Source organism: Schistocerca gregaria, chromosome 2, assembly GCF_023897955.1.
Source record: "Schistocerca gregaria isolate iqSchGreg1 chromosome 2, iqSchGreg1.2, whole genome shotgun sequence".
NCBI classification, from domain to species: domain Eukaryota; kingdom Metazoa; phylum Arthropoda; class Insecta; order Orthoptera; family Acrididae; genus Schistocerca; species Schistocerca gregaria.
Window position 1 is genome coordinate 352,929,947 of NC_064921.1, and position 12,863 is coordinate 352,942,809.

At 41.7% G+C, this 12,863-nt stretch overlaps 1 protein-coding gene across 2 annotated transcripts in view; it reads right to left on the minus strand.

The window, feature by feature from the left end:
* Nucleotides 1-12,863, minus strand: part of LOC126337041 (zinc finger protein 252-like) — a 99,119-nt gene that overhangs the window by 58,623 nt on the left and 27,633 nt on the right. The gene's annotated exons all lie outside the window — the stretch shown is intronic.

Below are 12,863 nucleotides of genomic sequence, written 5' to 3' on the forward strand. Positions count from 1 at the left end.
ATACTGCACATATATCTGATTTGTCAGTAACAGAAATATTTTTACTACGAACTGATTTTATATCGTTGACCTTGTGCTGCTGGCCAAACACTTCTTTCACAACTGACCATATGATTTTAATTTTAGCATGGGAATTCGCTAGTCTATTTGCGTACCACATACTCTTTGCCTTCCTAATGGGCTACTGTAGCTCGATTGTTACTACTTCTAATATTTTGATATAATTCCCACTTTGTTCTACATGATATCCTTATCCCATTAGTCAGCCACCCAGACTGCCTATTACTGCTAGTACCCCAGTTAGAATGTTCTAACGGAAAGCAAATCTCAAAGAGCATGAGAGATGTGTTAAGGAAAGCATTATGTTTGTCATCTATGTTATCGATACTATAAACCTCCTGCCACTCTTGTTCCTTGACGACATTTAAAAAACTCTCTATTGCCACTGGATTAACTTTCCTACATTGTTCATAATTAGATGTGACATTTGTTTGAGTACAAAAGCCTTTTAGTGTTACAATTTGTGCACCATGGTCTGAAAGGCCACTCACCCTTTTATTAACAGAATGCCTATCTAGTAATGAAGAATGAATAAAAATATTGTCTATGGCTGTGTTACTGTTCCCCTGCACCCTAGTTGGAAACAACACAGTCTGTATCAGATCATATGAAGTTAGGAGATCTACCAATTCCTTCTTCTTGCACAATCATATACAAAATTAATATTGAAGTCACAAAATATGACTAATTTCTGGTATTTCCTATAAAGTGAATCAAGAACCCTCTCTAGCTTGAGCAAAAATCCTCTGAACTCAGATTTAGGGGACCTACAAACAACAAAAATTAGAAGTTTAGTTTCACTAAATTCAACTGCCCCTGCACAACATTCAGTGCAGTGCTATGATACGTCTATGGGCTCAAATGGAATACCGCTTTTTACGTAAATGGCCGCACCACAAGGAACTCCTTCAAAAACAGCCAGCTAATCTGTATCCTGGTAAATGAAGCCTCTGAATTGTCAAATTATTTAAGTGGTGCTCCGATATACCAATAATTTCAGAGTCAACATCTATAAGCAGTTCACTAATTTTATCTCTAATACCTCTCATATTTTGATGAAATATGTTAATGACATCCTCTGAAGATGATTCCTTAGTTAGAGGGACTTCTTTTAAGCAAGTATACCTATCAACTGACTTCAATCTAAAAAAGGTGCAGCTCCAACACCAATTACTGCAGGAATTTTTCCCTGAGTGATTCCACCACCACCTACTATACTGTCACCTATAAGCTTTGCCAGCCTGTCCTTCCTATACATATTGAGGTACAGGCCATGCCTAGTGAAACCCATCTACTGACAGACTCAACTGGCACCACTGCAATGTGACCCATGCCCTATGCCATCAGTGCCTTCTCCAACCCCATGTTAATGTGTCTAACAGCCGCATTAAGACTAGGCTGATCATGACTATTAATCAAATTGCATGCATATGGAGTATCATCTCAGTTGTGAGACTGGATTTGTGATTTCCTCTCAAAGAGGTTACAGTTCGTAATGATAAATGGTAAATCATCGAGTAGAACTGAAGTGATATCTGGCGTTCCGCAAGGTAGTGTCATAGGTCCTCTGATGTTCCTGATTTATATAAATGATCTAGGTGATAATCTGAGCAGCCCCCTTAGATTGTTTGCAGATGATGCTGTAATTTACCGTCTAGTAAAATCATCAGACAGTCAATTCCAATTACAAAATGGTCTAGAGAGAATTTATGTATGGTGCGAAAAGCGGCAATTGGCACTAAACAAAGAAAAGTGCAAGGTCATCCAGGTGGATACTAAAAGAAATCTGCTAAATTTTGGGTATACGACAAATCGCACAAATATAAGGGCTGTCAATTAGAATAAATACCTAGGAATTATAATTACGAGCAGCTTAAATTGGAAAGACCAGATAGATGATATTGTGTGGAAGGTGAAACAAGGACTGCGCTTTTGTTGGCAGAACACTTAGAAGATGCAACAAACCCACTAAAGAGACAGCCTACATTACACTTGTCAGTCCTCTGCTGGAATATTGTAGTGCGGTATGGGACCCTTACCATGTAGGATTGACAGAGGACATCAAAAAAGTGCAAAGAAGGGCAGCCCGTTTCATGTTATCATGCAACAGGGCTGAGAGTGTCACTGATATGATATGCGAGTTGGGGTGGCAGTCACTGAAACAAAGGCAGTTTTCTTTGCGGCAAGATCTATTTATGAAATTTCAATCACCAACTTTCTCTTCCGAAAGTGAAAATATTTTGTTGACACCCACTTACATAGGGAGAAATGATCATCATAATAAAATAAGAGATATCAGAGCTGGAATAGAAAGATTTAGGTGTTCCTTTTTCCCACACACCATTCGAGAGTGGAATGGTAGAGTAGTAGTATGAAAACGGTTCAATGAACCTTCTGCCAGACACTTAAGTGTGAATTACAGAGTAACGATGTATATGTAGATGGAGATGACGCTGAAAAAGTTGTACAAAATGTGCATTAGTGCCACCTGTTTCAGTAGCTATCTTCACCAGGTCACCACCTACATCATATTCCCCGTCCCTATCAAGATTCTTCCCTGCTCCATATACTATCATTATCTGATTCTCCTTTGTGAAATTCCTACATAACTCCCCTATGCAGTCAGTCATCTAAGCCAACCCTGCACTAGACTACACAATGCTGGTGGCCTGGTACTCACTCCCAAACACTTCCTGCGATTGCTGGCCCACACCTCTACCACCAATCCACTGATATCAAGCCAGCACATGGTGCACTGTGCTCTAGTAGGTTGCACTGTGAACACCTTACTCGTTGCAAATAGTGCTGCCTGCCATTGCCAAAAAATTGTGATATATCAGCTGGTTCTAACGGCCTCACAAATGCTACCTATTGTGCTGCGGCAGAGGGAGCCATACCAAATAGTGTGTTCCAAGCAGCAAGAAATAAATCAGCTTTATTTATATTGAAACTGAATACAGCAAAATAACCATTTGGACTTGAATACAAACTACTTGGTTCCAATCCAACGACAGTCGCTAACATTGTGCTATAAGACTTCTTTTGAGGTCGACATCTATGAGTAGAAGAGCTTGGGGACAGTTCTGGGGAGAGGTACTGGCCAGGTGGTAGTCATTGCCAGTCGCAGGTAGATGTGGCTGCTGTGGTGAGATGTCACTCTCTGATGAACCGATGATTCAGCCGGCAGAGGAGGGAATGACAGTAAGCTGCACACAAATGGGCTGCTGCAGCCGATGTTGTGCCCAGCATGGAGAACTCTAGCGAGACACTTAGTGATGCCACTGATGTGACTCAGAGTGTAGGCGTTGGTGACTGGTATGGGGAATTCAAACTAGGCACAGAGTGAAGATTCGGAAGGCGGCTCTGAGTGATGACATTGGCAGATGATACAGTGAACTTGTACAGGATGCAGAATGAAGAGTCAGATGCAGGCAGCATGTATGACAGTGAAGGATAAAAGAAGCTTCAATTGAGGGACTGGGGACTGCAGGCAGCACTATAACCCCATATGTGAATTGGCTCTGGTCAGCCTGGCAGTGCCCTTTACAATTGCCTGGCAGAAAAATACTTCCATGAGATTGGTGGGCACATGATTAATACAAGGCTGATTGGTGCCCACAATGGCAACATTAATTATGGCACCTCTTGTGCCTCTAGCGGCAAAGCTGGTGTCACGTATTACCCTGGCAGCTGCAGGAGATAGGATTGACAACAGTGTGCTTATGTTTGTGATCACACTGTTTACCCTGCATCTCTACAGAGGTGTTGCTAGGGCCCTGCAGAGGCACCAGACAACAAAACACACATCTATGATGCATACTGGTGAGTCACAGCAGGACACTATACTACTGTGGAATTCTAGTGACAGTCCAGCCTTACATCCATTTCCCCTGCACACAAAAGTACGTGAAAGAAACCAGTTTGTTCAGTCATCCCACTGTATGTTCACACTGCGAGCTGTGGTTGTGATGCATGTGTGCAGCTGCAAATATTGGCAGTGGTCAACTCTTACGGTACCAACTGTAATAGTTTGGGGTGAATGGCCTCAAGGTGGCAGGGTTGGTAGCGGTAAAGCGTTATGAGAATGTCAGGCATCAGTAATACAAGAAAACAGCATCAATAGTCAAACATTTTGTTCAGACCTAAGGTAAAACAAACATACAGTGTTGCTTCATGGCAAACATGAACCCCCTTTGGTGCATGGTGAAGTCTGGAAGCAGAGGACTGCAGAGGATCACTGAGGCCAGCAGGTGATGTGTGCAGCCACAAATGCAGTGCCATGTGCTATGCATGGCATGGCTGTTTGGGTCAAGGTGTGCCAGAAGCACGGAGGCCCACTGTAATTCCTGTAGGAGATGTCAGCTCACAGAATTGGAACTTGCCGTTGTGAGCAAAGGCAAGCAGTGCCAGGATGCCCACACCAATGGGAGAGGGCGAGCAGCTGCACCGCCCACATCTCAAATGGCTGCCCTCTGGGGCAGAAGTCTGCTGTGACTGGAGTGAGTTAGAAAGTGGCTCTCCAGTGGGAATGCACCAAGTCCAAGCAAGTTGACTCAGAGCCTGCAGTCGGACCAATGGTAGTGATGGTCAAACGTCACGGTGACTGTTTGCAAAACCGTATTGGCCCTCCACCTGGTGCAGAATTCTCCTTGTAGCTGGTGCTGCCAATCTGGAACACCTTTGGCTAGAAATGAAGGGTATTTATTCTGGTTAGGTGTTCATTTGATGCGCCGATGTACCACTTCTAACCATCCAGTATAACAAGTGTCTCACTCAAAGGCGTGGAAGCTTGTCAGCCAGACTCACAGTAGCCCTGTCCTTTTGCTATGTCATCGGTATTGCAATGACTGGCCCAACTTGGCCCTCAAAGTGTAAACAGACCAGTTGCCGTTACAATGTTTCAACTCCTGTTGACTTCTAAGGCTTTTCACAAGGGCTGTGACAGAGCTAATATTTTCTGAATAGTGCCCAAAAAATAGAGGCTGCGCAACAGAATTTTAAGAAACCTTTTGAGAAAAGAGAAACAGTTGTATGGATATCAAAAGCTGTGTTGGAAAGCCACTACTAAGCAAAGAAGGGAACACTGATTGATGTAAGGACTATATAGCAGAGCTCACATGAAGGACAGAAACTTGAAGACAGTATTATTGAAAGGGAAGAGAAAGTAGATGAAGATGATTGGGAACTGAAAGATTACTCAAAACATTCCTCAGAATTATTGAGATCCTTGGAAGCACACACACACACACACACACACACACACACACACACACACACACACACACACACACACACAAAAAAGACCTATATACAAGATTTACGAGACAGACAAAATACAGCCAGACTTCAACAAAAATGCAACAATCCAATTCCAAAAAAGTCAGGTGTGAATATTGTCATACCATCAGCTGAATAGGTCATGTTGCAAAGTACTAATAAAATTATTTATAGAAGAATGGAAACAGGAGTAAACTCGGGGAAGACTAGTTTGCGTTCTGCAGAAATGTAGTAATATGCAAGGCAATACAAACAACATGACTTATCTTAGAAGACAACTGAAAAAAGGCAAACCTATGTTTACATTATTTGTAGATTTAGATAAAGCTTCTGACAATGCTGACTGGAATACACTCTTTGAAATTCTTAAGGTAGTATTGATAAAACATAGAGAGTGGAATTTTACATACAACTCCTACAGAAACCAGATGGCAGTTATAAGAGTCAAAGGGCATGAAAATGAGGCAATGGTTGAGAAAGGAGAAAGACAGTGTTACAGATTATCCCTGGTGATATACAATCTATACATTGAGCAAGCTATGAAAGAAAGCAAGAATCAATTTGGAAATGGAAGTAAAGTTCAGGGAGAAGAAATAAAAGCTTTAAGGTATGCCAATGACATTGTAAATCTGCCTGACACAGCATGGAAGATCAGATGACAAAATGGAAAGCATCTTGAATAGAGGTTATAAGATGAAAATTAAAAAAAAGTAAAATGGCGATGATAGAGAAGGCATCACAATGGCCAAACTAGACAGATTGATTGGGTGATGAGGGAGGTTAAGGAACTAAACAGTAAAGTCATCAGATCCTCATTCAAAGCATTGAAGTTAATGACGTTAACCAGAAATTTGATGGAATTGTAATAGCATGCAGGAGAGGTAAAACTGAGGCACTGAAAGCCATACTGATGCAAGGGACAAAACAATTTTTAAAGAGAGGTGGAAGTATGTAGGTTGGTAGGTCTGCAGGTCACAAAGCAGATGAGGCTTCCCACACAGCTCATCTGCAGAATGAGGCACCTCCCTCAGGTTTGACCCCACCTACACAAGCGGCAAGACGCAGTCAATACCTTCGCTGCGCAGTGCCGATGGTACTGTTATCGACGACTGTGCCGCTAAAGCGGAGTTATTGAACGCAGTTTTCCGAAATTCCTTCACCAGGGAAGACGAATGGAATATTCCAGAATTTGAAACACGAACATCTGCTAGCATGAGTTTCTTAGAAGTAGATACCTAAGGGGTTGCGAAGCAACTCAAATCGCTTGATACGGGCAAGTCTTCAGGTCCAGATTGTATACCGATTAGGTTCCTTTCAGATTACGCTGATACTATAGCTCCCTACTTAGCACTCATATACAACCGCTCGCTCACCGATAGATCTGTACCTACAGATTGGAAAATTGCGCAGGTCGCACCAGTGTTCAAGAAGGGTAGTAGGAGTAATCCATTTAACTACAGACCTATATCATTGACGTCGGTTTGCAGTAGGGTTTTGGAGCATATACTGTATTCAAACATTATGAATCACCTCGAAGGGAACGATCTATTGACACGTAATCAGCATGGCTTCAGAAAACATCGCTCTTGTGCAACGCAGCTAGCTCTTTATTCGCACGAAGTAATGGCCGCTATCGACAGGGGATCTCAAGTTGATTCCGTATTTCTAGATTTCCGGAAAGCTTTTGACACCGTTCCTCACAAGCGACTTCTAATCAAGCTGCGGAGCTATGGGGTATCGTCTCAGTTGTGCAACTGGATTCGTGATTTCCTGTCAGGAAGGTCGCAGTTCGTTGTAATAGACGGAAAATCATCGAGTAAAACTGAAGTGATATCAGGTGTTCCCCAGGGAAGTGTCCTGGGACCTCTACTGTTCCTGATCTATATAAATGACCTGGGTGACAATCTGAACAGTTCTCTTAGGTTGTTCGCAGATGATGCTGTAATTTACCGTCTAGTAAGGTCATCCGAAGACCAGTATCAGCTGCAAAGCGATTTAGAAAAGATTGCTGTATGGTGTGTCAGGTGGCAGTTGACGCTAAATAACGAAAAGTGTGAGATGATCCACATGAGTTCCAAAAGAAATCCGTTGGAATTCGATTACTCGATAAATAGTACAATTCTCAAGGCTGTCAATTCAACTAAGTACCTGGGTGTTAAAATTACAAACAACTTCAGTTGGAAGGACCACATAGATAATATTGTCGGGAAGGCGAGCCAAAGGTTGCGTTTCATTGGCAGGACACTTAGAAGATGCAACAAGTCCACTAAAGAGACAGCTTACACTACACTCGTTCGTTCTCTGTTAGAATATTGCTGCGCGGTGTGGGATCCTTACCAGGTGGGATTGACGGAGGACATCGAGAGGGTGCAAAGAAGGGCAGCTCGTTTTGTATTATCGCGTTATAGGGGAGAGAGTGTGGCAGATATGATACACGAGTTGGGATGGAAGTCATTACAGCATAGACGTTTTTCGTCGCGGCGAGAGCTTTTTACGAAATTTCAGTCACCAACTTTCTCTTCCGAATGCGAAAATATTTTGTTGAGCCCAACCTACATAGGTAGGAATGATCATCAAAATAAAATAAGAGAAATCAGAGCTCGAACAGAAAGGTTTAGGTGTTCGTTTTTCCCGCTCGCTGTTCGGGAGTGGAATAGTAGAGAGATAGTATGATTATGGTTCGATGAACCCTCTGCCAAGCACTTAAATGTGAATTGCAGAGTAGTCATGTAGATGTAGATGTAGATGTAGATGTAGATGTAGATGTAGATGTACCCAATGCAGTGATAATGCAGTAACAGAATAAATAATCCCTTCTAGCCATGTGGAGAGGAAATCTGTAAAAGTTAGAGTGAAAAGGTTAAATACATAATGAACATCAGTAGGACTGACAATAGTACAGTAGGATGACAGAAATAATACATTCAATAGGTAGGTGGGTACAGTTGAGTGTCTTCTGAGACTCAGCAAGTGGCAGGTGAGTGTACCTCCCACAACCACCCAATTCCCGATCAGTTATAGTTAAAGTGTTAAAGATGTAAACAGAAACCACTATCCTCAGAGAAAGAATAAAAATGAGTTCAATTGTACTTCTATCATCAGCTAGTATGATAGAACCATTTTAAAATTTACTAGGGGAAGAGACTTCTCCAAGTACATTTTCAATATTCTCCACAAGTAACATCAGTTTGTAGATAGAAAGGATCCTTATTGGTCTGGGAGCAAACCTGGGCAAGTTTTTGCAGTTAACTCGTTTTTGATTTCCTCTCATAAGGGCCCATGGAAGGCAAATTCTCAGTACCATGAAAACCGGGAGAATTCAGGTCTGTCTGAAGAGATTGCTGGAACCTCGTGAAAACTGGCTGATAACTTTTGTCTTTTTCACTGCACAAGGTGTCTTCCTGATGGTGTCCACTCCTATCAAGAGCTCTTTTTAGGGTGTCACACAGCCAGAATTATGTTCATCTGGCTTTATGGCCAATGTCTTGAGTCACAGTGCCTGTAAATGGACAGGCACCTATTCCTAAAATTGTGTGAGCAGATAACAGCTCAGGCATCAATAACACATTTCCTGTGGCCTGTCAGGGACTACCATCATATGGATACCTGACAACCACCCCCTTGTTGGGTATCAGAGGGACTTGCAGTTGAAGGTCAAAGTAAGATGTAAAATAAATAAACAAAGTTGGACAAGCCGTAATTGATATCATACAAACAAGCTAAGTTGTCAATAGGGAATCTGTCCTATAAACCAAATCTGAGAAAAGACATAGAGAATAATATTGTAGCACAAGAAAGAAAAAGTACTGCACTGGTTTGGAACTCCATGTTTGCCACACACACGCTCACAAAAGAGTTGAGAGCCCCGGGGGTGGAGGGGGGACACGAAATAGAGAGGATATAAAATGCAGACACACAATAGAAGAAAAGTGTTTCTGGAAAAAGATAAATATTTTAGCACATAACATGAATTTATGCACTAGGGAGTTTTCTATGCCATAGCCTTCCACAGAATTTAATGTGGATGATAAAAATTACAGACAAGAAGACAATAGAAGCTTCTGAAATGTGTGCCACAGAAGAATGCAGAAAATTAGGTGAGCAGATCACATAACTACTGAAAAAGTAATGAACTGAAGTAATGAGAGAAGCAATTTATAGCACATCATAACTAAAAGAAAGGTTTGGCTGATAGGACCACATCCTGAAACATCAAGGAATGGTTAGTTTAATGAGAGAAGTGCGATGGGTAAAAATGGCAGAGCGAGAACAAAATGTGACTACAGTAAGCTGATGCAGGTTGTGGTTGTTATGAAGAGGTGAGGAGGCTTGTTCAGGATACACCAACATGGAGTGGCACATCAAACACCTCTAAGGACAACATTTAATACCTTTGTTGAGGTTGTTATGTAGCACCTCAAAGTACTCTCACTGTGATAAAGACTCACCAGAGAGCATTGTGTTAATTTCTTTCCATTCAATATTCAGAAACATCCACAAACAAAAAGAGAAGGAAAATATCCACAAATTTATTTCACTTTACTGTCAAGTTCTGCATGCCAAATTAAACTGAAGTACTGAATACAGCAGATACTCACTTTTGCTTTGCTAACTTCATAGAAAAATATAATCTCATCATCATCATCATCATTTAAGACTGATTATGCCTTTCAGCGTTCAGTCTGGAGCATAGCCCTCTTATAAAATTCCTCCATGATCCCCTATTCAGTGCTAACTTTGGTGCCTCTTCTGATGTTAAACCTATTACTTCAAAATCATTCTTAACCAAACCCAGGTACCTTCTCCTTGGTCTGCCCCGACTCCTCCTACCCTCTACAGCTGAACCCATGAGTCTCTTGGGTAACCTTGCTTCTCCCATGCCTGTAACATGACCCCACCAGCTAAGCCTGTTTGCCCTGACTGCTACATCTATAGAGTTCATTCCCAGTTTTTCTTTGATTTCCTCATTGTGGACACCCTCCTGCCATTGTTCCCATCTGCTAGTACCTGCAATCATCCTAGCTACTTTCATATCCGTAACCTCAACCTTGTTGATAAGGTAACCTGAATCCACCCAGCTTTCACTCCCATACAACAAAGTTGGTTGAAAGATTGAACGGTGCACAGATAACTTAGTCTTGGTACTGACTTCCTTCTTGCAGAAGAGAGTAGATTGTAGCTGAGCGCTCACTGCATTAGCTTTCCTACACCTCGCTTCCAGTTCTTTCACTATGTTGCCATCCTGTGAGAATATGCATCCTAAGTACTTGAAACTGTCCACCTGTTCTAACTTTGTTCCTCCTATTTGGCACTCAATCCGTTTATATTTCTTTCCCACTGACATTACTTTCGTTTTGGAGATGCTAATCTTCATACCATAGTCCTTACATTTCTGATCTAGCTCTGAAATATTACTTTGCAAACTTTCAATCAAATCTGCCATCACAACTAAGTCATCCGCATATGCAAGACTGCTTATTTTGTGTTCACATATCTTAATCTCACCCAGCCAGTCTATTGTTTTCAACATATGATCCATAAATAATATGAACAACAGTGGAGACAAGTTGCAGCCTTGTCTTACCCCTGAAACTACTCTGAACTATGAACTCAATTTACCGTCAACTCTAACTGCTGCCTGACTATCCATGTAGAGACCTTTAATTGCTGGCAAAAGTTTGCCTCCTATTCCATAATCTCGTAGAACAGACAATAACTTCCTCCTAGGGACCCGGTCATATGCCTTTTTTAGATCTATAAAGCATAGATACAGTTCCCTGTTCCACTCATAACACTTCTCCATTATTTGCTGTAAACTAAAGATCTGGTCCTGACAACCTCTAAGAGGCCTAAACCCACACTGATTTTCATCCAATTGGTCCTCAACTAATACTCGCACTTTCCTTTCAACAATACCTGAGAAGATTTTACCCACAATGCTGATTAAAGAGATACCTCTGTAGTTGTTACAATCTTTTCTGTTTCCATGTTTAAAGATTGGTGTCATTACTGCTTTTGTCCAGTCTGATGAAACCTGTCCCGACTCCCAGGCCATTTTTATCCTGTGTAGCCATTTAAGACCTGACATTCCACTGTATTTGATGAGTTCCGACTTAATTTCATCCACCCCAGCTGATTTATTGCACTGCAATCTATTGACCATTTTCTCCACTTCCTCAAATATGATCCTATTTCCATCATCATTGCTATCCCCTTCTACCTCGAAATCTGAAACATTGCTGATCGTATTTTCACCTACATTGAGCAACTCTTCAAAATATTCCCTCCATCTGCCCAAGGCATCCACAGGATTCACCAGCAGTTTTCCTGACCTGTCCAAAATACTTGTCATTTCCTTTTTACCTCCGTTTCGAAGACTGCTAATTACACTCCAGAATGGTTTTCCAGCAGCTTGACCCACGGTGTCCAACCTGTTTCCAAAGTCTTCCCAAGATTTCTTCTTGGATGCTGCAATTATCTGTTTGGCTTTGTTTCTTTCTTCAACATAACTTTCTCTGTCTACCTGAGTTCTAGTATGTAGCCATTTTTGATATGCCTTCTTTTTCCTTTTACAGGCTGCCTTGGCTGTGTCATTCGACCAAGCTGTTTGCTTCATCCTACTTTTACACACTACTGTTCCCAGACATTCTTTAGCCACTTCTAGTACTGTGTCCCTGTACCTTGTCCATTCCTTTTCCAACGACTGTAACTGACTACATTCAACTAACTGGTACCTTTCTGAGACAGGTGTTATGTACTTGTGCCTGATTTCATTATCCTGAAGTTTCTCCACTCTTATCCTCCTACATATGGACCTGACCTCCTGCACTTTCGGCCTCACAATCCCAATTCCACTGCAGATTAAATAATGATCAGTGTCATCAAAGAATCCCCTGAATACACGTGTGTCCCTAACAGCCTTCCTGAATTCCTGATCTGTTATTATATAGTCAATGACAGATCTGGTTCCCCTGTCTTCCCAAGTATACCGGTGAATGTTCTTATGTTTAAAAAATGAATTTGTGATTACTAAGCCCATACTGGCACAGAAATCCAAGAGTTGTTTGCCGTTCCTGTTGGCCTCCATATCCTCTCCAAATTTACCCATAACCTTTTCATACCCTTCTGTTCGATTTCTGATCATGGCATTAAAATCACCCATGAGCAGAACACTGTCCTTGTCCTTTACTCTCACAACTACATCACTGTGTTCCTCATAAAAACTATCCATCTTATCTTGATCTGTCCCTTCACAATGCGAATGTACTGACACAATCCTAATTGTCTTGCTAGACACTGTCAAATCTGTCCACATCAGTCGTTCATTTACATACCTTACTGCAACTACGCTGGGTTCCATTTCTTTCCTGATGTAAAGACCTACACCCCATTGTGCTATTCCTGCTTTGACTCCTGACAGGTAGACCTTGTATTCTCCCACTTCCTCTTCTTTCTCACCCCTTACCCGAATGTCACTAACAGCTAAAACGTCCAGCCCCATCTTACTTGCAGCCTCTGCCAGCTCT